Source organism: Protopterus annectens, chromosome 13.part0, assembly GCF_019279795.1.
Source record: "Protopterus annectens isolate FY-2018-M chromosome 13.part0, PAN1.0, whole genome shotgun sequence".
NCBI classification, from domain to species: domain Eukaryota; kingdom Metazoa; phylum Chordata; order Ceratodontiformes; family Protopteridae; genus Protopterus; species Protopterus annectens.
This window is the reverse complement of record NC_056747.1, coordinates 983,545,462-983,569,129: the sequence shown is the minus strand read 5'-3', so window position 1 is coordinate 983,569,129 and position 23,668 is coordinate 983,545,462. Positions and strand designations below refer to the sequence as shown.

Genomic DNA, 23,668 nt, shown 5'->3' with positions numbered 1-23,668 from the left:
CCCATATGGCAAGCTTTGCAGCACAAACTCCAAACAGGTCAAATTTTCCAATCAGTACAAATATCACATTAAAAGTTGAAGGTGTAGTCCATAGGTCTGAGTTGTGTGCCTTCAAAGGCCAAATTTCCCTTCTAAATACTTTGGTAAATCAACAAAGCCGATGAATGTAATCTAGTACAGTTTCTTGAAGGAAAAAGGAGATAACAAAATTTTACCTCACTTCCCATCATTCCTTCACCCCTTACCCTTTTTCTACCTGTTCCTTGCTCTCTTGAATGCCTGTGTGTCTGTATACTGTGATTCAAAGTTTTTGTCCCCTCCCCAACCGTTATGCAACCCTGAACTTGCTCTATGCAATTAAGAGATGTGCAGGAGGGCTTGCTATCCACAAGAAAAGCTTTTTGCTTAACTGAAACCTTGACTGACCGTTTTGGGTGCCCCCAGCAGGTGTCAAGTTAGGGGCCCCCTGAGCACTTGCCACTGCCACCCTTCCTAAGCAACATTTTAGTTCATACTGCAAAGTTTTAGGAGTAGTGCACACAGACTGACCTGCAACTACAGTACTATTACCTTACAACAGGCCTGTGTACCACACTATGTTGAACCATCTCACAAAGGGATATTTATGTTTCCTGGCATTTACTTGCAACAATGACACACACAGACACAGACACACATCAGTCCTCCCCTGTTTTTCCTCCATCTTGGGCTCCCCATACCATGTACATTACTTTTTTCTTCCTTTTCTCTCATTTTGCCTTACTCAAGCTTTTTCAAGAAGCCTTAACTCCCTATATGCTCTGAAGTGTGTTTTAAATATTTTTTTTCTTTTTACACAATCATTTCAACCAATGATGACTTAGAAATTATGATTGATGAAATAAATTGTGTTGCTGTACAGCTTTAGTTTTCCTTGCATCCTTTAAACACATCTTTCCTCACCAAGACAGCACAATAATAACCATTTAGGAAATAATACAAATAAGCCAGGGCCCAAGAAACCATGGGGTTATATAGATGTTCTGGGATGTATTTTAGAACATTTCCCAGCCTTTTAATCCAGTGGTGACCTAAATAAAAAACATGAGTAAGAAAATAATTCCAGTCTTCTGTTTTTTTGTTTCCTTCAAGAAAGACATAAGTTGTACCCAAGACGTAATGTTCAAATATAACAAAATTGTAGCAACAGAAAAACTAACAAGCTAGTTGTTATCTGGATACACAAGTCCTATCTGGCAATTGCCTACCTCCCTAACCCCTCCCAAAAAAAGACTGCCTAAGCATCGCTGTGGTGTTAGGCTGGGGTGAAAGCATAGGTTCAAACTGCCACAATCATCTATTTCAAGTGATTGCAGGCATACATATACATAGCATGTCTCCTCACTCCTCAACCCAAACTTTCAAAGGCAGCTACCTGTATGCATTCCTGAAGTGTGATTGTGAGGAAAGTGAAACAATGACTGCACTAATGTAGTCTACTGTGTTGTTCCTAGACAGTACCCTGCCCCTACACAAGCAACAGTAACCTTCTTTGTATACCTCTGAGGTCTGTGAGAAAAGTAAAAGAAAATAATGACCACACTGTCCTGAGCCCAAACACAAGCTATAATGACCTCATGTACACACCTCTAAGGTTTGAATGTGATGAAAATTATAACCACACAAACCCCCCCCCACACACACACAACCTACAGCAGCTTCCAGTACAAGCACATCCAAGCAGGACTGGTGGCCATATCTAGCCTGTTTAGGTTAAAAAGCGTAATCAGAAAATTAATACATTTTTTCTCATTTTTCCCCAACCAGCAACAGCTTTTGTGGGGCCCCTACAAAGTCAAGGATATTAAGTGAGCCCCCTGTATCCATTTATATAATCTGGGAAGTGGGAGGACCCAGATTCTTAGAAGATCTAAGTGTCTAAATGTTCTATAACATATTTTATGTCTCACTTTTAAAATATAATTAACTGTTAGCTACATTTTTACTAATACCCAGAAGAATAATGTACATGTCCTGGCATTACTGGGTGTGTGCACACATAAAAATCACCAATACTTTACACACACACACACACACACACACACACACACACACACACACACACACACACACACACACACACACAAGCCATAGCAATACTAGTTTTGTACCATTAGTACTGACAGACCACATCAGTAACTGCTGTTTAGCAGTTAAACAGCAGGTGTAAGTCACTTTTATTTACCTCAATGAGTAATGCAAACCTGTCACTATCCCTGATTTCACAGACCTTCCCTGATTTTGCTCATAATTTTGCTCTGCTCTTCATAAAAAGTTTGATTTGTTTGTGAATCATTCAGGACTACGGCCAGTCAATAAATCCAGACATCAGAGTTTTATACTTATTGAGCAAAAAAAATGAATGTTGATGCAAAATGTGTTATTCTATTAACTTTTTAATTGAATTAGAGTAATATTTAAAACGTCCCTCATTTTGAGCTTTTATTCTGGTATTAATGGTATTGCACCAAACTCTTCAGCAAAGAAGTTGGGAGTTACAGTATCTGCTCTTCTGCCAGTATTTATAAAACTCCCTGTATGAGAAAACCATCCATGAAGATCAGAAGCATCAGCTGTTCTTTAACTCCAAGCTAAGCATTCAGATCAGTCACGCTGGGATGATGATCTCTCTAGTGCTTACCTATGGTCATTACCAGCTTTATTTTAACAGAGTCATATCACAGCCCTGTTCAGGTTAAACAGCCGAATCAGGAAATTACTACATTTTTTTTCTCCTCATTTTTCCCCAATCAGCTGCAGGTTTTATGGCGCCCCCACGGAGTCATGAATGATTGGGGGGGGGGCCTTGCAGCCATGCATATTGAAGGTACCTAAAGCTGGATATGTTGTTAATTTTAGTGTAGAGAATGTCCACCAGCAGGGTTTAACTAAGGGGCACCATGCCACTGGTTAAATATTTCATGGAATTGTGAAAACTGTTGCTTGATAAAACCCTGTTACTATAATCAGTGAAATCTTTGAATTTTAAAGGAGATATAGTTAAGAGTTATTACCCACCTGGTTTATTAAAAATGCAGTGTACTAGCTTCTGTTGTTTTGACAGACAGGTTACAAAATATCAAGATAAGATAACTTGCAGTGGTTGGGGCCCCCCAGGAACAGGGGACCCCCAGCGACCACAAGGTTTGCTGGTGCCTAAAGCTGGCTATGCTGATTCATTTCATACAGATGAGGTTTTGACCAGGGGAAACTTGAGAAGAAACTAGAACTCCTCAAGAAATGTAACAAGCCTTCTCTTCAGCATGGTCTCAAAAATATTAGACATTTTAATGCTAAAAGGTAAGAAATTCCCCAGATATTGTTTCCTCACTTGTAGTAGGCTACCACACTCACTATCTTCTAGTCTTCTTGCACTTCTGCACTAGCTAGTATTCTGTTAAAAAAAAACTTCCCCTACAAGAGATCTCAGTGCAGCAGGAGAGCCATGTCTAAGGGCTCTAGGTGGTAGCCTCTCATCCTTATGCCTCAACTTCCCCCAGGAGTAGCCAATTCCTTTTGAACCTTTTCTATCAGTATCCTTGTATCTGTACACTGCTCTCTCCACATTCTACCCTGCCTCCCAGCAGAATGGCCCCTTCCCTTGCTTTCTGCTATGAAGAATAAAACAAAGCATTTAGTACCCCTGTTTTCCCCAGCCGACAGTGATCTTATTCCCATATTTTCTCAACACAGTTATAGGAGAAAAAAGGAAGGGTGGGACAGAACTGTAATTAGAGTTCTTGCTTTTGTACTTGATCCCTTCCTCTAACTTCCTTTTAACTTTAGTATTTGGTACCTTCGCCATCTTTAATGCACTTTTTGCTAGCTTCCCTGCACTTTGTCTCTACCTTCTCACCTTTCCTTTCTACTCATGTACACCTTAACTTTTGTCCTAACCATAGGTCATAGGACAGTACTAGACAATGGCCCTGGGGCCCTTACAAGCCTAGCCAAGAGTTTATCCCCAAAAAAGAAACCTCAATCAGCACCTGTCACCCCTGTCAATGAAAGACACAGGTGGAACCCCTGGGACAAATTTGTGGTTTCTCATCCACCCAAGGTTGCGCTTGAAGATGGTCAGAGACGTACTTTTGACATGTATGGGGAGTCTGTTCCAGAGACAGGGCAGCCTCTAGGAGACAAACCTGTCTCTCCAGCAAGTTTTGTTAATGCCACATACTAAATTTAGGCCTTTCAACTGGGTAATGCTCGAGGAGTTAACACTTACATATATGGAGCATCTCTAGAAGAGCAGGGTCTGAGATTGCCCTGTAGGTGAGACACAGATCACCTCTGCACAATCTGTGCGATACCGAATAGAGTGATAGAGATTTGAGCCTGTCCACATACGACAGGTGTTGGAAGCCATGGATCCTCTTTATGAGGTATTTCTGTGGCCTTTCCAGTTGATGCAGGTGTTTGGAGAGGTACATACCAAACAGGGTGTTGTACTCAATTACTGGACTAATGAGGTAGGACTATAGAGAGGTAATAATGTCCTTTTTTCTGGATGCAATCCCTTTACTTATGAGATGAACCAAATAAAATCCTTTCTGGACCACTGCCGCTACAGGACGGTCGAATGTGAGATAGCTGTCAACCTGCATACCCAGGTCTCTCACCACAGGTTGTGTGCTTAAGGGGTTGCCACTGATGTGGTAATCAGTAGGGGGCCATGTTTTTGCCAAATGGTATGATAATATATTTTTTTATATTTAACTTAAGGCCATGACTTTGGCACCAGTTACTTGCTGGTGTCAGACCCTCTTGTAGTATGTTAACATCATTTGGGGTGGCAATGACAACACCCAACTTACAGTCATCCGCAAACTTGGGTCAGCCACGGGCCTTTTGTCTTTGCCTGGACCTCTGAGAAGTAGATGTCCAACAGCAAGAGTCCCAGGACAGATCCCTGGGGAACACCACTAGTGACAGTTCTGCTGTCAGAGGTGGAGGCACCTAGTTTGACCTTGTGGGTCCTACTGGTGAGCCAGGTGGCCATCCACCTGATGAGATAGGGATTTATGCCAAGTTGTGTTAGCTTTTCGATGATGCTCGAGAGAGGGATTGTGTCAAAAGCTTTGGCCAAGACAAAGTAAGCTGTATTCACTGACTTTCTCTCATCCAGTGCCTTGGTGGCAGTCTCAAAAACGTCAGCCAGGTTCAAAAGGCAAGATCTTCCCTTGACTAATCCAAACTGGGCGGGGTCAAGTGCTTGGAGACTGCCTATGTCCTTGTTTATGAGATCCATAATATGCGCCATAACCTTACAGATCAGACTGTCAAGCTAATGGGGTGATAGTTTCCATGGTCAGTAGTGGTACCACCTTTGTGCAAAGGGATAACAATGGCAGTTCACCACTCTGCTGGAATGAAGCCTGTTCTTGCTGGAGATGGTGCAGAATACAGCCTGGGATACTATCAGGTCCCGTGGAAGCTGTGTTCTTTGCCTTGGATATGGCCTTTAACACAATCTATGGAGATGTGAGGTGCGGGACATGTATCGGGGATGTCAAATGGGCCTTTGGGGGGGGACAGGGGGGTGAAGTTTGCACTGAACCTATCTGCTAGCAGGTTGGCTAAGTCAACAGGATCAGAGTAAGTGGTACCATTAAGAACTAATCTATCTGATGAAGTCTCATTGCGAGATGAAAGCGCTTATATGTGGTGTTTGTTCTTAATAAATTTGTGAGAGAATTATCCTACAAACAGTTTGGAATCTATTTTTATTTTTACCATTACGAACTAATTCAGAACAAACCTGGGATTTGCCATGGAGGTTCCCGATGTAACTGAATTTGCGGTTAGTCTTTGTTTCGGAGGCTAATTTAGATGCATAATTGGCTTTGGAGGTTTCACTAGTGATCTAATTTCCTTGTTGAGGCTAAGGAGGGAGTTTTTCCAATTTGGAATTTGTGCCTTTTTACCCTTGGACAACAGTTTTTTTTTTCCTTTTGTTGTAAAGCCTGTTGCTAGAGGATGTCCACCATTTAGGTTTGTTTCCTTGAGGAGCAGGTTTTAGTTCTGTTTGGTATAGCTGAGTCCATGCAGCTATACAGGTGCTTGTATACTGTACTGGTGTACTGTTCAGTATATTTGTCTGCATCCTCTGAGGGGGGGCAGTGGTGTGAAGCTACTGATACCTCTCCATTAGGAGGTTGTAGTCAGCTTTTGAGAAGTTTAGCCTGGTGATGGCTTGGGGCGGGGGCGGACAGAATAGACACTTCGATTGAGACAGACCGATGGTCTGATCTCACCAGGGAAGAATTTGCTGTGGGGGTGGTGCAGCAGTTGCCCATGTTGGTGAGAACCAAGTCTAGAATGTTGCATAAATATAGATAAAGAAACTTGTAGGCTGGAAATTAAAATACTTGAAATTTATTACAAAAAAATTTTCAAGTATTTTAATTTCCAGCCTACAAGTCTCTTTATCTGCATTTATATTTATATTTTTGGGATCCTGGCTCCACCATCTCTCTATTCTCTACAAGTCTAGAATGTTATCTCCCCTTGTGGGGGATGAGACAAGCTGGTCTAGTGCATTAGAATTGATGAAGTCACGGAATCATGCAAGTCATCAAGGATCAGGGTGTTAGTGGGTAACTTTATGGAGTCAAATTGGTCCAGGTAGGAGGAGTGGGTGTCCTGAGTCATGGAGGAGGTTCTATAGCTGGCTATAACTTGGATTGGTGTCTTGCCAATTGTCAGTTGCACCTGGAGTATCCCTAGTGCATCATGCGGGCAAAGCAGTCTGGTGGCGTGCTTGTCTTTAATGAAAATAGACACTCCACCACTCAGTCTTCCTGACCTCATTCTGGGGTCGGAATGGGTGGAATGAGGTATAGCCTGGTAAGGCAGGGGTGCTCTCCGCAGCCTTGACCCAAGTTTCCATGACTGCACATATGTCAGCATCTTCCAGTGCGAGGAGAGCCTCCAGTGAGTGCATTTTCAGGTCAAAGCTCCTAGCGTTAAGCAGCATGACCTTCAAATGGCTTTTTGACAGATCTTTTATGTTGGAAGATTTGGCTTTGTTGCATTGCCTACAAAATGCACAATAGGGGAGGCAAGAGCATTGGCCAGAATCCTGAATCCCAGGGCTGACAAGTGGAGGCCATCTCTGGCAAAGCATCAAGGCCTGTCAACCATGTCATCTCAGGCAGACAGATACTGGATCCCCTTGGAATGACACCAGAAACTAAGTCAATTGTTGAACTCAATTATTTTTTGTTGGTATTGGGGTATCATTCTTGGTGAAGGTAGGATGTTGCTTAGGGCTAGGGCCATACCTGCCTGGGACACATTCTCTGACAGCTCAATTATGTCTCTCTTCATATAGTCCAAGGAGGTACATATCAAGTCATTCACAACATCATGGACAAAGACAGAGTCACACTTGTAGCTCTTGTAGAGAGACTTAATTGCAAGGATGACATGGTGGATTCTGGCACCTGTCAGACAACTGACCATGATCTTCTCCTTGTCGTGCCTGGTGAGGGGGACACTGATGTGTCTCATAATTGAGTCACCAATAACTAGTATATGTTTGGTTTATTGTTGTGCCTTGTGGGCTGTGTTTGTGAGACACTGGTGTGTTGTCTGTGATGTGTTTGGTGTTGTGTGTGGAATGTTTGTGAGTGCATTTTGGAGGTCCCTACTGTTTAGGCAAGCTTTTTTATTGAGAACCTCTGCATAGGTGGTTGTGTGTTGTGCTTTGCTATGTGATGTGGGTCGCGTAGTGTTTGTGCTGGCAATCTCCTCTTTGTCAGGAGTACTGCCCTTGGTATGAGACAGCATGGATTCTAGGTTACTGATATAGATGGACTTCTTGCAAGTAGAAGAATTAAGTGCTAGCAGAAGAGGGTTGTCAGTGAACATGAGGCAGTTGCTACACTGTCTCATGCCCATGTCAACCAGGCTGGCAGGAGAAACTGATGGGAATTGTCCAGACATAGTGTTCTGAAACTTGGATAGACTTGTAGAGAGAGGGTTTTGATAAGGGTTTGTCCACAAGAGTGTAGACCACAAAAACCTTCTTACATGTAAAATAACTGGCTAGAAGCCCAGGTGCTAAAAACAAAACTAAGAGGGTTAGAATACGACAAATTTAATCAGGCTACTAACAAGCAGTAATAAATATAGCAGAATAAAAGCACTTAACACTTAAGAGCAAGCAGCAAGGCAAAATAAGATAATAAAGTAGGAAGAACACAATTACAGTAAAAGCAGCTGAATAAAGTGTATTTTTTAGTGGGGAGGGAAGAAACAGAAGATAATTCAAGATTGAGAAACTTAAGGGGGTTCGCATTCCCAGATGCTCTCTCTGTGCACAGTAGAATGATTTGATGATATGAGACTGAGAGGAATGTCCAAAATCAAAGAAGCAAGGGGGTAGCCCTTCTCAAATGATCACACTGTACTCAGTACAGTAAGCAAACCAGATGGGACTGGGAGGGGTATCCAAAATCAAATTTACAGCAGGGGTGGGTGATTCCAAAGCCACCAAGTTTAAGAATACCACAATACTTGGGCAGGAGGATGGGGAAAAACAAAATGCAGACACAGAGAAAAGCAATCTCAAGCAAATAAATGCAGCACAGTTCTGTTAACTATCACTAAAACAGATCAAGTGTAAAAAAAGTATACTTATAGTAGCTTTCTGCATCCAGATGGCCATCAAATCAATCACAGCCAGGCCACAAGGAGCAGCTAAGATACTGATACAGTCTCACAGAAATGTAACTCCTTATACCAGTAGTACAAAGGAAAACTTAAGAGCCTCAGGAAATCAGTTAACACAAAAAGCTGTGCTCACACCTCGGACAGGATGGCTTCAACAGAAAGTAAACCAACCCCCACTATGAAACCAGCTGAACAGAACCCAGATAGTGACCAGAAATATCAAGCAAATAAATAAATGCAGTACAGTTTTAACTATCACTAAAACAGAAAAACTAAATGCAGACACAGAGACCGGCAATATCAAGCAAATAAATACACGCAGCACAGTTTTGTTAACTATCACTGAAACAGATTAAGTGCAAAAAAGTATACTTATAGAAGCTTTCTGTATCCAGCTGGATATCGAATCAGTCACAGCTAGGCAACAAGGAGCAGCTAAGACAGTGATGTTGCTAGTTTTACATTTCAATGTAGCCACATTGGGCTTCTTATTTTGCCTTTATGTCTGTTCCTCACTGCCTTGTCCACACAGCCTCAAGTACTCCATCACTGACCAGTTTTCCATAGATTGTCCCCCTCTTTTTCTTTCTCAGTTTGCTCCCAGGCCCCCCTCTTTTTCTTTCTCAGTTTACTCCCAGTTCCTCCTCTTTTTCTTTCTCAGCTTGCTCCCAGTTCCCAAGTCATCCATAGTTCCATTGGTTAGAAATGGTGATGAAATCCACATTGTCTCCCCATTTAGCACAATTGCTTCCCATATTACTACACATCGCAGTAATAGAACAGACAAAGTGAGATTATGATTTTGAATGGGTCCCTACCATTACTTTGGATTTCTAGCTACATTTATTCTAGCCGTCAGAAGAAACAATTCACTTTAAGATATGAAATATTGGGCATGTTTGTTATGATATGTAACTGCTGCTTGCATTCTTTAGGTGGAGGGAGGGTGTCTTCAAATTTAATTTTAATTGATGTTTATTGTTAAATTGATGTTTAACTAAATGTAGGGTATTTAAATGTGGGCGGTGAAACATTCAACTCCATGAAGGCTTAGTTGAGAAAATCTAGAGTGAATTGAGAATAAATACATGAAACTGGATCCCTATCATATGATAGAAACTGCATTTAACTGAAACGCATTTGACTGAAATTTCAAAAGACTGACAAGTCACTTGACTGAAACCCATAAGACTGAATTTCAACATACTAAATTGTAAACTGGACCATATAAAACCAGACTAGGTGGGGGGTACACCCCCCACCCCCCCAATGTGGGGACTGTGCCCCCCACACCCCCCAACTATATATACTAACTCCAGGATTGCACTATAGTGGGGAAAAGGGCACATACCTTTCACGTACTTTACAGTAGTCTACATGCTGCCACTACTATGCTCTTTTTCCCACTGTAGTGCGATCCTGAAGCTAGTATATATAGTTAGGGGGGTGGGGGGTATAGCCCCCAACCTAGTCTGGTTTTATATGGTCCAGTTTACAATTTAATATGTTGAAATTCAGTCTTATGGGTTTCAGTCAAGTGACTTGTCAGTCTTTTGAAATTTCAGTCAAATGCGTTTCAGTCAAATGTATTATGGGCATCATTCACGTGGTTTTTCAGTCTTTTAAAATTTTTTGAAATTTCAGTCTTCTAGTCTCGGTCAAATGAGGTTTCTATCATATGATAGGGATCCATGAAACTGCATGTTCCATATATTTTTTGGGTTGGTTTTAGTTGTACATTGCCTTTGGCCTTGAGGTTTAATTTTTGTGAACACTGAAATCCACAAATTCCCAAGAACAATTTCTTTCTACACAGGCTTCATTAACTCCTTCCAGTGTAGAACACAGTTTCTGCTTTCAGTCTACATTTTTATTTTACACACAACACACACACAATCTCTCAGAAGAGAGGAAAAATGGAACTCAGCAATGCCAATATCCTCTCCAAATTTACGGAATGCAGCCTCAAACCAGACTACCTCAAGAATACAAAGAGCACAAAATAGAAGTTATGTTCTTACCATAACGTTCCATGTTAGTTGTCTTCTTCTCGCCTTCTTTCTTGCTGGATGGGTTCGGAGCCGACCTCGGCTCCGACTCGGCCACTCTAAAGCTCGAGAGTTGGTTCCACCGGCTCGAGGCTCCCCTTATATCCCACAATGCTAGGCGAGAATTACCTCAGATCTCGTTTGTGAGCTAGGCCCAGCTAATAATATAACCAGAAAAACTAGAAAAAGAATCCACCTCTATAAACAAGGGGAAGAGGAAAGATGACCTAAAGCCTGATCTAGGAAAATATGCACAGCAGAGCATATACCTATAGCAAAGAGGTGGTAGAAAGAGAGGTCACAATCAAACTCCTCTAGGTCTGTCCAGGCCAGGGGAAGGAGGGTGGGACGCAAGAAAGAAGGCGAGAAGAAGACAACTAACATGGAACGTTATGGTAAGAACATAACTTCTATATGTTAAGTTGTCTATCTACTTCATTCTTGCTGGATGGGACCGCGTCCCTAGCACCTTGTCCCGGGTGGCCTAACGGAACAGACTCTTGAGAACAGTGGAACCAAAGTTAGCTCTATGCCTAGAAGCTAAGTCCAACTTATAATGAGAAAAGAAAGTGTGAGGAGTAGCCCAAGTAGCCGCCGCACAAATGGTGTCAATAGGCAGTCTGTCTTGGAAGGCTATAGAAGTAGCCAAAGCTCTGGTGGAATGGGCTTTAGGTTTGTTAGGCAGCTTTTGGTGTCTAATTTCACAAACAAGGGAAATCAGAGATGTTAGCCATCTAGATAACGATACCTTTGAAACTGAAAGTCCCTTTCTGCCTTCTGCATAGGAGACAAACAGCTGGTCAGATTTTCTGAATTGTTTGGTTCTATCCAAATAGTACCTTAACTGACGATGAACATCTAGCCAGTGTAATTTTTGTTCAGACCTATTGGAATATTCTGGAAAAAACACAGGGAGGTCTATGCTTTGATTTAGGTTAGACGCCGAGGCTATCTTAGGCAAAAAAGACGGGTTGGTTCGTAAAGATACCCTGTCCTTATGAAACAACAGATAAGGAGGTCGACAGCTGAGTGCATGAAGTTCTGAAACTCTTCTAGCTGAAGTAATAGCTACCAGAAAGAGAGTCTTCCATGATAGCAATTTTAAAGAACAGGAGGCTGCAGGTTCGAAAGGGGGAAGAATCAAAGAACTAAGAACTAAATTTAGGTCCCAAGGAGGAGGATGATTTCTTATAGGAGGTCTGAGTAGAACAACTCCTTTCAAAAAGGCTTTGCAAAGCTTGTGGGACATTATGGCAAATTCTGAAATACCCACATGAAAATTAGAAATAGCTGCCAGTTGAACTTTAAGAGTAGAAGGAGATGAACCTGCATGGAAGAGTTCAGCTAGAAAATCAAGGACCATTTGTATGGAAGCAGTGAAAGGATCTATGTCCCTTCCTTGAGCCCAATAGGCGAAACGTTTCCACTTACTCAAATAAATCTTTCTAGTAGAAGATTTATGGGAAGCTATCAAAATATCTCGAACAGAGTGAGATATTTGAGGAAGCCTGGCTAAGGTTGGAATTGGAGGAACCAAGCAGTGAGGTTCAGAGAGGGAAGGGAGCGATGAAACTGACCCGACTGATGGATCAAAAGATCTGGAACTAGGTCCAGATGCCAAGGTCGCTCCAACAGAAAATGATGCAGAAAGGGGAACCAAACCTGTCGAGGCCAGTAAGGAGCAATGAGGATCAACGAGGCCTTCTGAGCGATAGCTTTCTGTATCACTTGAGAGATTAGTGGAAAGGGAGGAAATGCATACAGAAGTCCCCGGGGCCAAACTTGGACTAGAGCGTCTCTGCTGGGTTGGCCTGGTAAAGGGAATAGGGTGAAATAATCTCTGCACTTGCTGTTTTGGGGAGTAGCAAAAGGTCGCAGCAAGGCTGACCCCACTTGAGAAAAATTTCTCTCACAACAGAGTCTTTCAGAGACCACTCGTGAGGCATGAGGATAGCTCTGCTCAACTTGTCCGATTTGATTGGACTTCCGGGGATGTGCGTTGCTATCAGAAACCGCTGAGAAGAAATCGCCCATTGCCACAGTCTGAGTGCTTCTCGACACAGGGGGTAGGACCTGGTTCCGCCTTGTTTGTTGATATACCACACTACGGACATATTGTCCGTCTGGATTGCTATCGTTCCCAAGGGAAGAGAGTCTTGAAGGGCTTGCAACGCTAAAACACTGCTCTCATCTCTAGAACATTTATGTGCAAGTGGCATTCTTCTGGTTGCCATGTGCCCTGGACAGTTCTGCCCTGATAATGCCCCCCCCACCCGATCAGGGAGGCGTCCGTTGTCAGTGTAGCAACCGGAGGGGGAGGAACAAAGGGTCTTCCCAATAAGAGCTGAGGGGAAGACATCCACCACAGAAGATGATTCCTGCATGTTTGCGTGATCATAATGGTGTGGGACATCGGAAGTTGCTGGTATGACCATTGTGTGAAGAGCATCCATTGAAGGATTCTCATGTGGAATCTGGCTAACGGAAGCAAAGGAATGGCAGCCGCCATAATCCCCAATACTTTCAGAACTAACCTGGCTTTGACTCTGTTGCTGCTGAAGATGAGCGAGACCAGTTTTTGTATGTCTGTTATTCTCGGATCCGTTAGCCTCGCAGACATGTTGACTGTGTCTAGAATTGCGCCTATGAAGGTAATAACACGACAAGGCGACAAAACAGACTTTTCGCAATTTATTGAAATGCCTAAATTTTGACAAATGCGAAAGGTGTAGTCCCTGGCCAATAGAAGAAGATGCTTGGTGGGAGCTGTGAGGAGCCAGTCGTCCAAATATGGAAACACCTGGAATCCTTGACGTCTCAGGTGAGAAGCTACCACTGCCATGCATTTGGTAAACACCCGGGGGGCAGTGGTGAGACCAAAGGGCAGGGCCCTGAATTGAAAATGACTGGTTCCCAGCCTGAAGCGGAGGAATCTTCTGGAGCGTCTGTTCATTTTATGCGATAGTACGCATCCTGAAGGTCTATAGAGCACATCCAGTTTCCTTTTCCCAATAGGGAAGGATGGACTGCAGCGTGACCATCCGAAATCTTGTTTTCTTGACTGACTTGTTCAAGATACTGAGATCCAAAATTGGTCTCCAGTCCCCTGTTTTCTTTGGAACTAAAAAGAACCTTGAGTAGATTCCGGATCCTTGCTGGTCTGCTGGAACTGGCTGAATTGCTCTTTTTGCAAGCAGCTTTGAAATTTCCAAAGCTGCAAGATCCCTTTGAGCGGGTGGAACATCTGGAAGGGATTTTTTTGATTGGTTTGGAATGCGAACAAAGGGAATGGAATAGCCTTCGGAAATGATGGACTGTACCCATTTGTCTTGAGTCAGGGATAGCCAGGCTTCTGGGTACAGTGACAATCTTCCCCCGACTGCCTCCGAAGGTGGGCAGTCGGGCAACACCTCAGGGATGCTGAAAGGGCTTATCAGAGAAGGCTTCTCGATTGCCCTGGTTCTCGGACCCCCTGCCTCTAGGGCGGCGTCTACCATTGTTGTTCCGCCTCTGCCTCTGGCAGGAACCGACTCTGTGCGTCAGGCGAAGACCCTTGAGATTGTTTGCGGAACCACATTTTTCCACTTTTCTGACCTTTGGGGTAAGGCCTAGAAGGAGTAGAAAAACGGACTCGGCGGCAGAAAGAGTCTTGCCATCTGTCTCACACCTAGTCAAGGTTTCTTTCACTTGAGGACCAAAAAGAGATGATCCATCGAATGGGGAATTAGTGAATGACGTTTTAAAGGGTCAGCAAAGTTGCATAGCCGCATCCAGGCATGCCTCGTAAGGCCACACCTGTCCCTGCGGCCCTGCTCGCTCCATCAGCCGCATAAGAGAGGCGCATGGAGGAGTTGGCTATGGAGTTCAGGGTAGCCAGCTGAGTGTTCATCTTGTCTTGAAAACCCGCAGCCGTAGGATCCTTCAACATGTCACCGCTTCTTTGATCAAGTCCCTTTGAAGACGAGTAAAATGGCATAGGTAGTTCAGTGAACATTGCAAATGTCGCTGACGAGAACATCCGCTTCCGCACCTGTCCATGGACCTAGATTCCTTGTTAGGTGGATGGACAGGCACTGAAGGATCAGCTAGTTCCTTCTTAGTGGCAGCAGCAACCACCATAGCATCCACAGAAACTCCTTTTGTCAGAAACTGTTTATCTGCTGGTGCTGTAATGAATTTTGAGGGTCTCCTGGGAGTGGGGTCCACTGAATCAGGAGCCGTCCATGCCTTTTGCTACCACCTGCATGAGGGGTCAAGGGAGACACCCAGGAGGTGGAAGGGCGAGCCAAACGCCTCAAGGTACACAGATTCATCCTCCGAAGGGTTGAGGGCTGGCCAATTTCCCCTCTGCTTAAGGATTTCTAGAATGTCTGCAAATGAGACATCTTCAGAAGGGGAATGGGGGGAACCCTCGGAATCCTCTAAATCTGTGTCAGAGGTGACGGACTCAGGTGAGTCTATGTGTTTCCTTTTACACTTTCTCTTCCGAGGGGGCTCTTCTGCCAAGGCCTCGAAAGAGGATGAGATCCCCACAGGGGATTCCTGAGGAGCTGGCTCTCTGCGGTCTGGGATGAGGGAGTGAGTCGACTTGACCTGAGGCACCGAAGAGGGGGCGGAGCCGACTGTGGGTAGAACCAGGTTCTAACACACTCCGCATGACCTCGAACGCACCCTGTCAGGCAGAGCCAGAGGTCCCGCTCCAAAAGCTAAAACCTCCTCGGCACCGACAGTGATGGCTCCGAGGCCGATGTCGGAGCCGAACTCACCAGCCAAGCCCGAGAGGGAGACGGGTCGGACAATGGTCCAATGCCACTCACCCCTCGAGCCGACGATGGAAGTCCGGCCGAGATTCTTCTAAGGAAGAAATCGGAGCCGACGATGGAGCCGAAGACAATTGTATCGGCTCCGAAGCTACCACAGTCTCGGTTCCGAAACGCCCTGGCTCCGAGCTCAACGGAGTCGGAGGAGGAACATATTGAGGGGCAGGCATCGACTGATGAGTCGGGCTCTGAAGCATTTGGGCCAGTGCCTCGGACTTAAGAAGTCGACTCACTACCCTCTGAAGGTCATGGTCCGACAGCCTCGATGACCTAGAGGAGTGAGATCTATGGCTCCGTTCAGACAGCAGAGGAGATGCTGGAGCCGAATGAACGGAGCCAAGAGATGGTGACCTAGACCTCTTCCTAGATGACTGTTCCGAAGGTCTGGTCGGAGCCGACACGGGAATTTCTAATACCTCGGCTCCAGCTGGAGCCGAGGAAACCACAGAAACTGTAGACTGAGACTCATCGGCTCCAGCCGGAGCCGATGTAGACGGAGGTTTCGTAGCCTTAGGTCTCGGCTCAGTAGCTGGAGCCGAGGACCTAGAAGCCTTGGAGGGCTTTCCCGAAGAGACAGTAAGGGAACCCTCAGGCTTGAGTAACCTCAGAATCAGTTTGTTTTTTCTTTCCTGCAGGACCCTGGGGCTGAAGCCGTGGCATACAGCACAGGAGTCCTGCAGGTGCAAAGGCCCCAGGCAGTAGACACAAGAAGTGTGACCGTCTGTCAGAGACATTTTCTGACAGCACGAGTCACACTTCTTGAAGCCTGAGACCTTTGAGTTTTTAGACATTTTAGAAAAGTGTAATCACACACACCCAGTCAAACACACTGATTACACCCTATCCTATTTTAAACTCAAAAAATAAAACAAACTACCAAAGTTTTAAATTATGAGAAAAACACACACACACCACTAGGGGATGGAGGAAGAAGGCCTGAAGGCCCGAGGGAAGAACTTATAAGTTCTTGTGGAGAAAAAATGGGATTTTAGAGAGAAGGTGGGGGAGATTCCACTAAACTAAGGGAAACAAGTGTTAAAATTAAAATTAAAGGGGTTTAAGTATACTAACTTTAATCCAAAGTTACTCACCAAGAAGCCGGTAGAAAACCAACACCCCGATCGCTATAGCGGCAAACGAGATCTGAGGTAATTCTCGCCTAGCATTGTGGGATATAAGGGGAGCCTCGAGCCGGTGGAACCAACTCTCGAGCTTTAGAGTGGCCGAGTCGGAGCCGAGGTCGGCTCTGAACCCATCCAGCAAGAATGAAGGCGAGATAGACAACTTAACATTTACTGTTTACCATCAAATATATTTCAGTGGCAAAATTTAGCTCTGAGAAGTCACTTAGCAAAGGATTACACCAAACAGTGGCCAGTCCAAAAAATATTTGTTAGCTTAAGGTTATGTATTTTGTAAAGTCACCAATCACAAGCATTTAAAAAAAAAAACTGAACAGGAAACAAACTCATAACTTAGAGAAAAAAATCACGTGTAAAGTAAAAAAAGCAAGCAAGAAAATTATGTACAAGAAATTTAAAGCAAAATTTTCTGAAAAGACAGTGAACATACAGCTAGTCTAGATCATCTCTTACTGGCTTTCAAGATCAGAAAATAATCTGCAAAGATCTTACTGCTACCTGGTGTCATCTCCCTATGCGTGGTATAGCATAGAAATCCAGCAATTCTTCAACTACCAGTCTCTTTATTTATGAGCAACAAGCAGGATTTCCTATGGCATAAAGTTTGAATTTTGTAGGAGACTTTGTTTCCATAATTACATTTCTCTGGGAATCCCACATAAGACAAGATCACGTTACCTAGAGTGACATCTTAGCATTAGTCTACAAGCACTCCAGCTGCCTGCACCGTGGAGTAATTTCACTTAAGTTCAGTTTATTCCCAAGGAAGCTAAATGTTCAATGCTTATAAAATTTCACAAACTTTTTTAACTGATATATATTTATAGAAAAGGCAAGTACAATGCAACGTATTCACTTTACACTTTAAAATATATTTCTCTTAACTCAGTACAGCTTTAGCACACTTTAGCTCATTTCTGCACTTCCAATGTGAAAGAACTTTTAGTTATGTACTCACCATAACTTCAGATGTTTGGGATCCATCTCGCCTACATTCTGACTGATGGGTTCGGAGCCGATCCTCGGCTCCGACTCGGCACGCTTATGCCAAAGAGCGAAGTCTCTTATTGGCTGAGCTTACTATATCCCAGGATGCACCACTACCAGTCCCCCAGATCTAGTTTGTCCGCATACATGCACACACGCATGCACTGCTTATATAACATTGACAGATGATACAAGATAAAAACAGTAGAACTCAAACCGCTCAATCTCTTCTGATCTCCAAGGCAGGGGAAGGAGGGTGGGTATAGGAATGTAGGCGAGATGGATCCCAAACATCTGAAGTTATGGTGAGTACATAACTAAAAGATGTTATGTGATCCTATCTCGCCTACATTCTGACTGATGGGACAGCGTCCTAGCACCTAAATCCTGGGTGGCTCACTGGAAAACACTCCTGAGTACCGTGGAACCAAATGATGCTCGTCCTTTAGATGCCACATCCAATTTATAGTGGGAAATGAAAGTGTGCGGGTTGGACCAAGTAGCCGCAGCACAAATCTCAGAAATAGCGAGCTTGGAATGGAATGCAATAGAGGTAGCCATAGCTCTAGTAGAGTGAGCTTTGACAGATGTTGTAATTTGTTTATTTGAAGAGGAATAAGCTTGAGTTATGCAATCTCTGATCCATTTGGCAATAGTAGCTTTAGTGATGGTTTTACCCAGTTTATTATCTGAAAAGGACACAAACAATTGATCCGTTTTCGAATTTGTTGAGTCCTATCTAGATAGAAGCGCAATTGCCTGTGAACATCCAATGTATGGAAGGTGTATTCCGCTTTGTTTGAAAATTTTGGAAAGAAAACTGGTAGCTCTAAAGATTGTTGGAGACAGAGATTAGAGCAAACTTTTGGGACAAAAGATGGATTAGGTCTAAGTGATACTCTATCCTTGTGAAAAATCAAGTACAGTGGTTTGATAGATAGGGCTTGAAGTTCTGAAACTCTTCTTGCAGAGGTAATTGCAATTAAGAAGGCAGTTTTCCAAGACAGATATTTCAACTCACATGTAGCAGCCGGTTCAAAGGGCGAAGATGTTAAGGCACAAAGTACCAAATCAAGATCCCACGGAGGCGCAGGATGAAAAACTGGGGGTCTTAAAAGCACAGCACCTTTCATGAAAGTTTTACATAATCTGCTGCTCATCAACGGTGGATTTATGGAATCGTGAAATTTGGAGATAGCTGCTAGTTGGACTTTAATAGTAGAGACTGAAGATCCTTGATTAAACAAGGATGTTAAAAATTTCAAGACCTCTGGTATCGGGGCAGTAATAGGGTCTAAGCCTCTGAGTTGAGCCCAGATAGCAAACCTCTTCCACTTACTGTGATACAATTTCTTAGTGGTGGGTTTGTGGGCTGAAGATAAAATGTAAATAACTTCCGAAAATGTGAATAACTTCCGGGTCCAAGGTGTGATTTCTGACTAAGTCGGAAGTGGAGGAGCCAAGCTGTTAATTTCAAAGTGTGAAGGGACTGGTGCTGTTGTCCCGACTGATGAACCAGAAGGTCCGGAATTAGATCCAAGAACCAAGGACCGTCCAGAGTATATTTCTGTAGGTAGGGGAACCATACCTGACGAGGCCAGTACGGAGCAATTAGAATCATTGTGGACCCCAATTGGGAAGCTTTCTGGATGACTTTGGGAAGGAGTGGAATCGGAGGGAAAGCATAAAGCAGTCCTGTTGGCCAAGGCTGGACTAGAGCATCCGTAGCTGCCTCCCTGGCCAGGGGTCAAGGAAAAGAACCTTTTGCACTTCGTGTTTCGTGGTGTTGCAAACAGGTCGCAGCACAGAATCCCCCATCTTTTGAAAATCTGAGCTGCTACTGTCTCGTTCAGAGACCACTCGTGAGGAGAGAGAATAGTCCTGCTCAGTCTGTCTGCCAATACATTGGATTTGCCTGGAATGTGGGTCGCTACCAGGAAGCGCTTGGTAGCCACTGCCCATTCCCACACCCTCATGGCCTCTCTGCAAAGGGGGTAAGATCTGGTCCCTCCTTGTTTGTTTAGATACCAGACCACCGACATTTTGTCTGTGTGGATGGCGATAATGCCTTGAGGGAGAAACTTGTGGAGGGCTTGTAGGGACAGAAGTACAGCCCTCATTTCCAACACATTGATATGGAGAAATGTTTCGTTTGGAAGCCAAGAACCCTGAACTGACCTGCCCAGACAATGCCCCCCCCCCCCCGTCTCGGAGGCATCCATTGTCAAGGTGGCCACGGAGGGGTATAACAAAGTGTCTTCCCTGATTCAGATTGGATGCCAGATGCCACCAGCGGAGGTCCCGCTTGCACGTTTCTGTAATCAGTATGTGATGATTGAGGGGGAGATCCTGAAAAGACCATTGTGTCGATAACAGCCACTGGAGAATCCTCATGTGCAACCTTGCCAGAGGAACTAGGAGAACCGTGGCAGACATTGAACCTAAAAGTTGCAGGACCATCCTGGCTGGGGCTTTGGATCTTAGAAGCAGGGCTCGGACTTGATCTTGTAATGTTTGTATCCTTTCGGTAGGAAGGAAGATTCGCATTAATTTTGAGTCTATCTCTGCTCCTATGAATCTTATGCGCTGAGAAGGCAGCAAGACAGACTTTGACCAGTTGAATGTAATTCCCAGGGAAGCACCCAGGAGATGGTGGCTTGTAGGTTCTCTAGTAGTAGATGCCTGGTGGTGGCAGTCAGGAGCCAGTCGTCCAGATAGGGAAACACTTGGAATCCGAGACTCCTCAGGTGAGCAGTCACTACTGCCAAACACTTGGTGAACACCCTGGGGGCTGTGGTGAGACCAAAGGGCAGTGCACAAAATTGGAAATGACTGTCTCCCAGGCTGAAGCGCAGATACCTCCTGGACGCCTGATGTATCGGTATGTGATAATAGGCGTCCTTGAGATCTATGGAGCACATCCAAACATCTTTCTCCAACAATGGGAGAATGGATTATAAAGTGACCATTCGGAATTTGGACTTCATGACGGACTGGTTTAGTTTGCTGAGATCCAAAATGAGTCTCAGGTCCCCTGTCTTTTTTGGCACTAAAAAGAACCTTGAGTAATTTCCGGATCCGATATGGTCTGTGGGGACTGGTTGGATGACTCCTTTTTCTAGCAGCTTTGAAGCTTCTACGGCTGCAATTTCCCTTTGACTGGGTGGTGGGTCCGGGATTTTTGGACGGTGGGGTGGGCGTGTGAAGGGAATGGTGTAACCTCCGGCAATAATCCGAAGTATCCATCTGTCCTGAGTAATAGACTCCCAGGCTTTTAGGTGCTTGGCAAAACGGCACCCGACTGGCTCCAGAGCAGCACAGCCGGGCAATCCCTCATGAAGTGTGGGAGGCTGAAGAGCCACGAAAGGACTCGCGGTCTCCAGTGTTGCGGGGGCCTCTGCCGCCTCTGGGACGGCGTCTCCCAGAAAAATTTCCCCGTCCTCTGCCTCTGGAAGGGGAATCTTCCTGCTGTTGAGGAAAGAATTTCTGTGATTTGCGGAACCACATCTTCCCTCCTCTTTTAGCCTTGGGATAAGGCCGAAAGGGAGTGGAAAATCGTGCTCCTACGACAGATAAAATCTTTCCCTCCTGCTCACAGCAGGTAAGAGTGTCTTTTACCTTGGGTCCAAACAAGGAGGACCCATCAAAGGGAGCGTCGGCAAAGGAAGACTTGAAGGCCTCCGCGAAATGACACAAACGGAGCCAGGCTTGTCTTCGTAGAGCCACGCCTGTGCCTGCCGCTCTGCCCGCCCCTTCGGCCACATATGAAATGAGCCTCATGGACGAGTTAGAAAATCGAGGTAAGGATAGCCAACTGAGAGATAACCGATTGGGCTAGCTGCTCAGGTAGGTTACCCTGAGAGGGAGTCTGAGAGCTCCTTGACCAGATCCCTCTGTAGTCTGGTGAAATGTGCCAAATAATTCAGGGACCTCAGAGTAAAGGCCACTGAAGTCAGGGTGCGCTTCCCGTACCGGTCCATGCTCCTAGACTCCTTATTAGGAGGATGGACGGACGTTGAAGCCTCTGCCACATCCTGCTGGGTAGCAGATGCCACCACCATGGCATCTACAGCCACGCCTTTCGTTAAGAACTCCTTCTCGGGTGGGGCAGACAAAAATTTGTTAGGGCGAGAAGGCACTGGTTCCACAGTATCTGGATGTTCCCACGCCCTCCGACAAACCAAATCCAGGAGCTCGCCGAAGGGCGGAGACACCCAGGAGGCGGAGGGCTGAGCCCCGAAGGCCTTGAGGAACACCGACTCGGGGGGTTTGGAATTCCAGCCGCCTCGTTGCTTGAGTATCTCTAGAATGTCTGCAAATGAGACATCATCCGAGGACGACTTTGGGGACCCCTCCGCATCATCAAGATCAGTGTCCGATGTAAGAGACTCATCGGGGGAGTCCACATGCTTCCTCTTGCACGATCTCTTCCTTGGGGGCTCCTCCGAGACAACTCCGAAGACCCTCAGGAGGAGGGAACCCCAGTGGGGTAACCTCAGGCCCCGGGGCTCCGCTGCCTAGAGACAGGGGAACTGCCAAAGACCCAGTCTCCATGCCCAGGGAAGGTGCCGGTAAAGCCGTAGAGATGGCAAGAAGATTTGGCCAAGGCACTCCTCATAGCTCTGAAGGCCGGACCCCAGAATCCTGGGAGGGTCCAGTCTCCGAGCCATGATAGCAGACGGAAGTCCCGCGCGGCACAGAGAGGGAGGCTTGGAACCGACAGCATTGGTCCCGAAACGTCACCCCCGGGCCCGGCCGAAGAAGTCCGTGTGCTAAACTCGGACCCGAAGGCCAGGGTTGGAGTAAGGGTCGGAGCCGACCCTAGGATCTCCACTGGCTCCATCAGCACCTGCTCCGACGGAGCCGAAGCGGTCGGAGGAGGAATGGCAATGGAATGGGCTATTGGCTCCAAAGCCAATTGGGTCGGAGCCGAAACAAATTTCTGAAAGACTGGGGACTGGAAAAGTCTTTGGAGTACCCTGTCTATGTCCGAATCTGACATCCTTGATGACCTGGAAGAGAGCGAACGGGTCCGAGTAGGCCTCTCCAACGGCTCCAAGGGACTAGGGGACCGGCTCCGAATCGACTCGATAATTATCAGCGCCGAAGGAGTGTCCAAACCAATTTCCATCGGTGCCGAAGAGGGCTTCGGCGCCGAGGAGGAAGTGTCTGAGCGGACAACCTTCATCGGCTCCAAGATCAGTGGAGCCGATGAAGATGACCCGCCTCTCGAGGCCCCAGCCGTCGGCTCCGAACCCAGAGGAGTCGAGGCTGGAGGCATCGAGGCAGACCGTTCCGCCCTCGGCTCCGAAGTCCATGGAGCCGAAGGAGAAGCCTGCCTATGTCTTTTGGCGGTCGGATCCGACGGGCTGGTCGGAGCCGACGCCCTTTTCTTCTTTGCAGGAGAAGGAGAGGAAGCTAATGCCTCTTCAAATGAGGGTTTAATAAGGCCTTTTAAAATAAGTTTATTTTTCCTCTCTTGGAGGACCCTCGAGGAAAACGCGTGGCACACGCTACAGGACTCCTGCAAATGTTTGGCGCCCAAACAGTACACACAGAGAGAATGGTCATCTGTAATTGACATCTTGAAACTACACTTAGTGCACTTCTTAAACCCTGAAGGCCTAGGAGCCTGTGACATTATGGCAACCAAACTGGTGAACAGCAAACACACTAACTATCACAGAAAAAATTCTTCTTTTCCTTTTTCTTTTTCTTTAAACAAGACTGACACAATAGAAAAACAACTAAAGGTATCCAAGAACCCTAAAATAAAACGGGACTTGAATGACAACGGACTGACAGGGGAAGGCCCTTGAACTCAAATGGGACCTCTAGTCAGACAATACACAATCACCACACAAATATTTTACCACAAAAAATATTCACTCATACACAAAAAACACGAGATAGCTGTTAAAACAGCTTTTTGTTGAATTTTAGGAAATCCCTG

General features: G+C 45.3%; 1 protein-coding gene across 3 annotated transcripts in view; it reads right to left on the bottom strand.

Moving 5' to 3' along the window:
- The window catches only part of LOC122787967 (trafficking kinesin-binding protein 1-like), a 517,740-nt gene that overhangs the window by 32,420 nt on the left and 461,652 nt on the right, over positions 1-23,668 (bottom strand). The window lies entirely within an intron of this gene.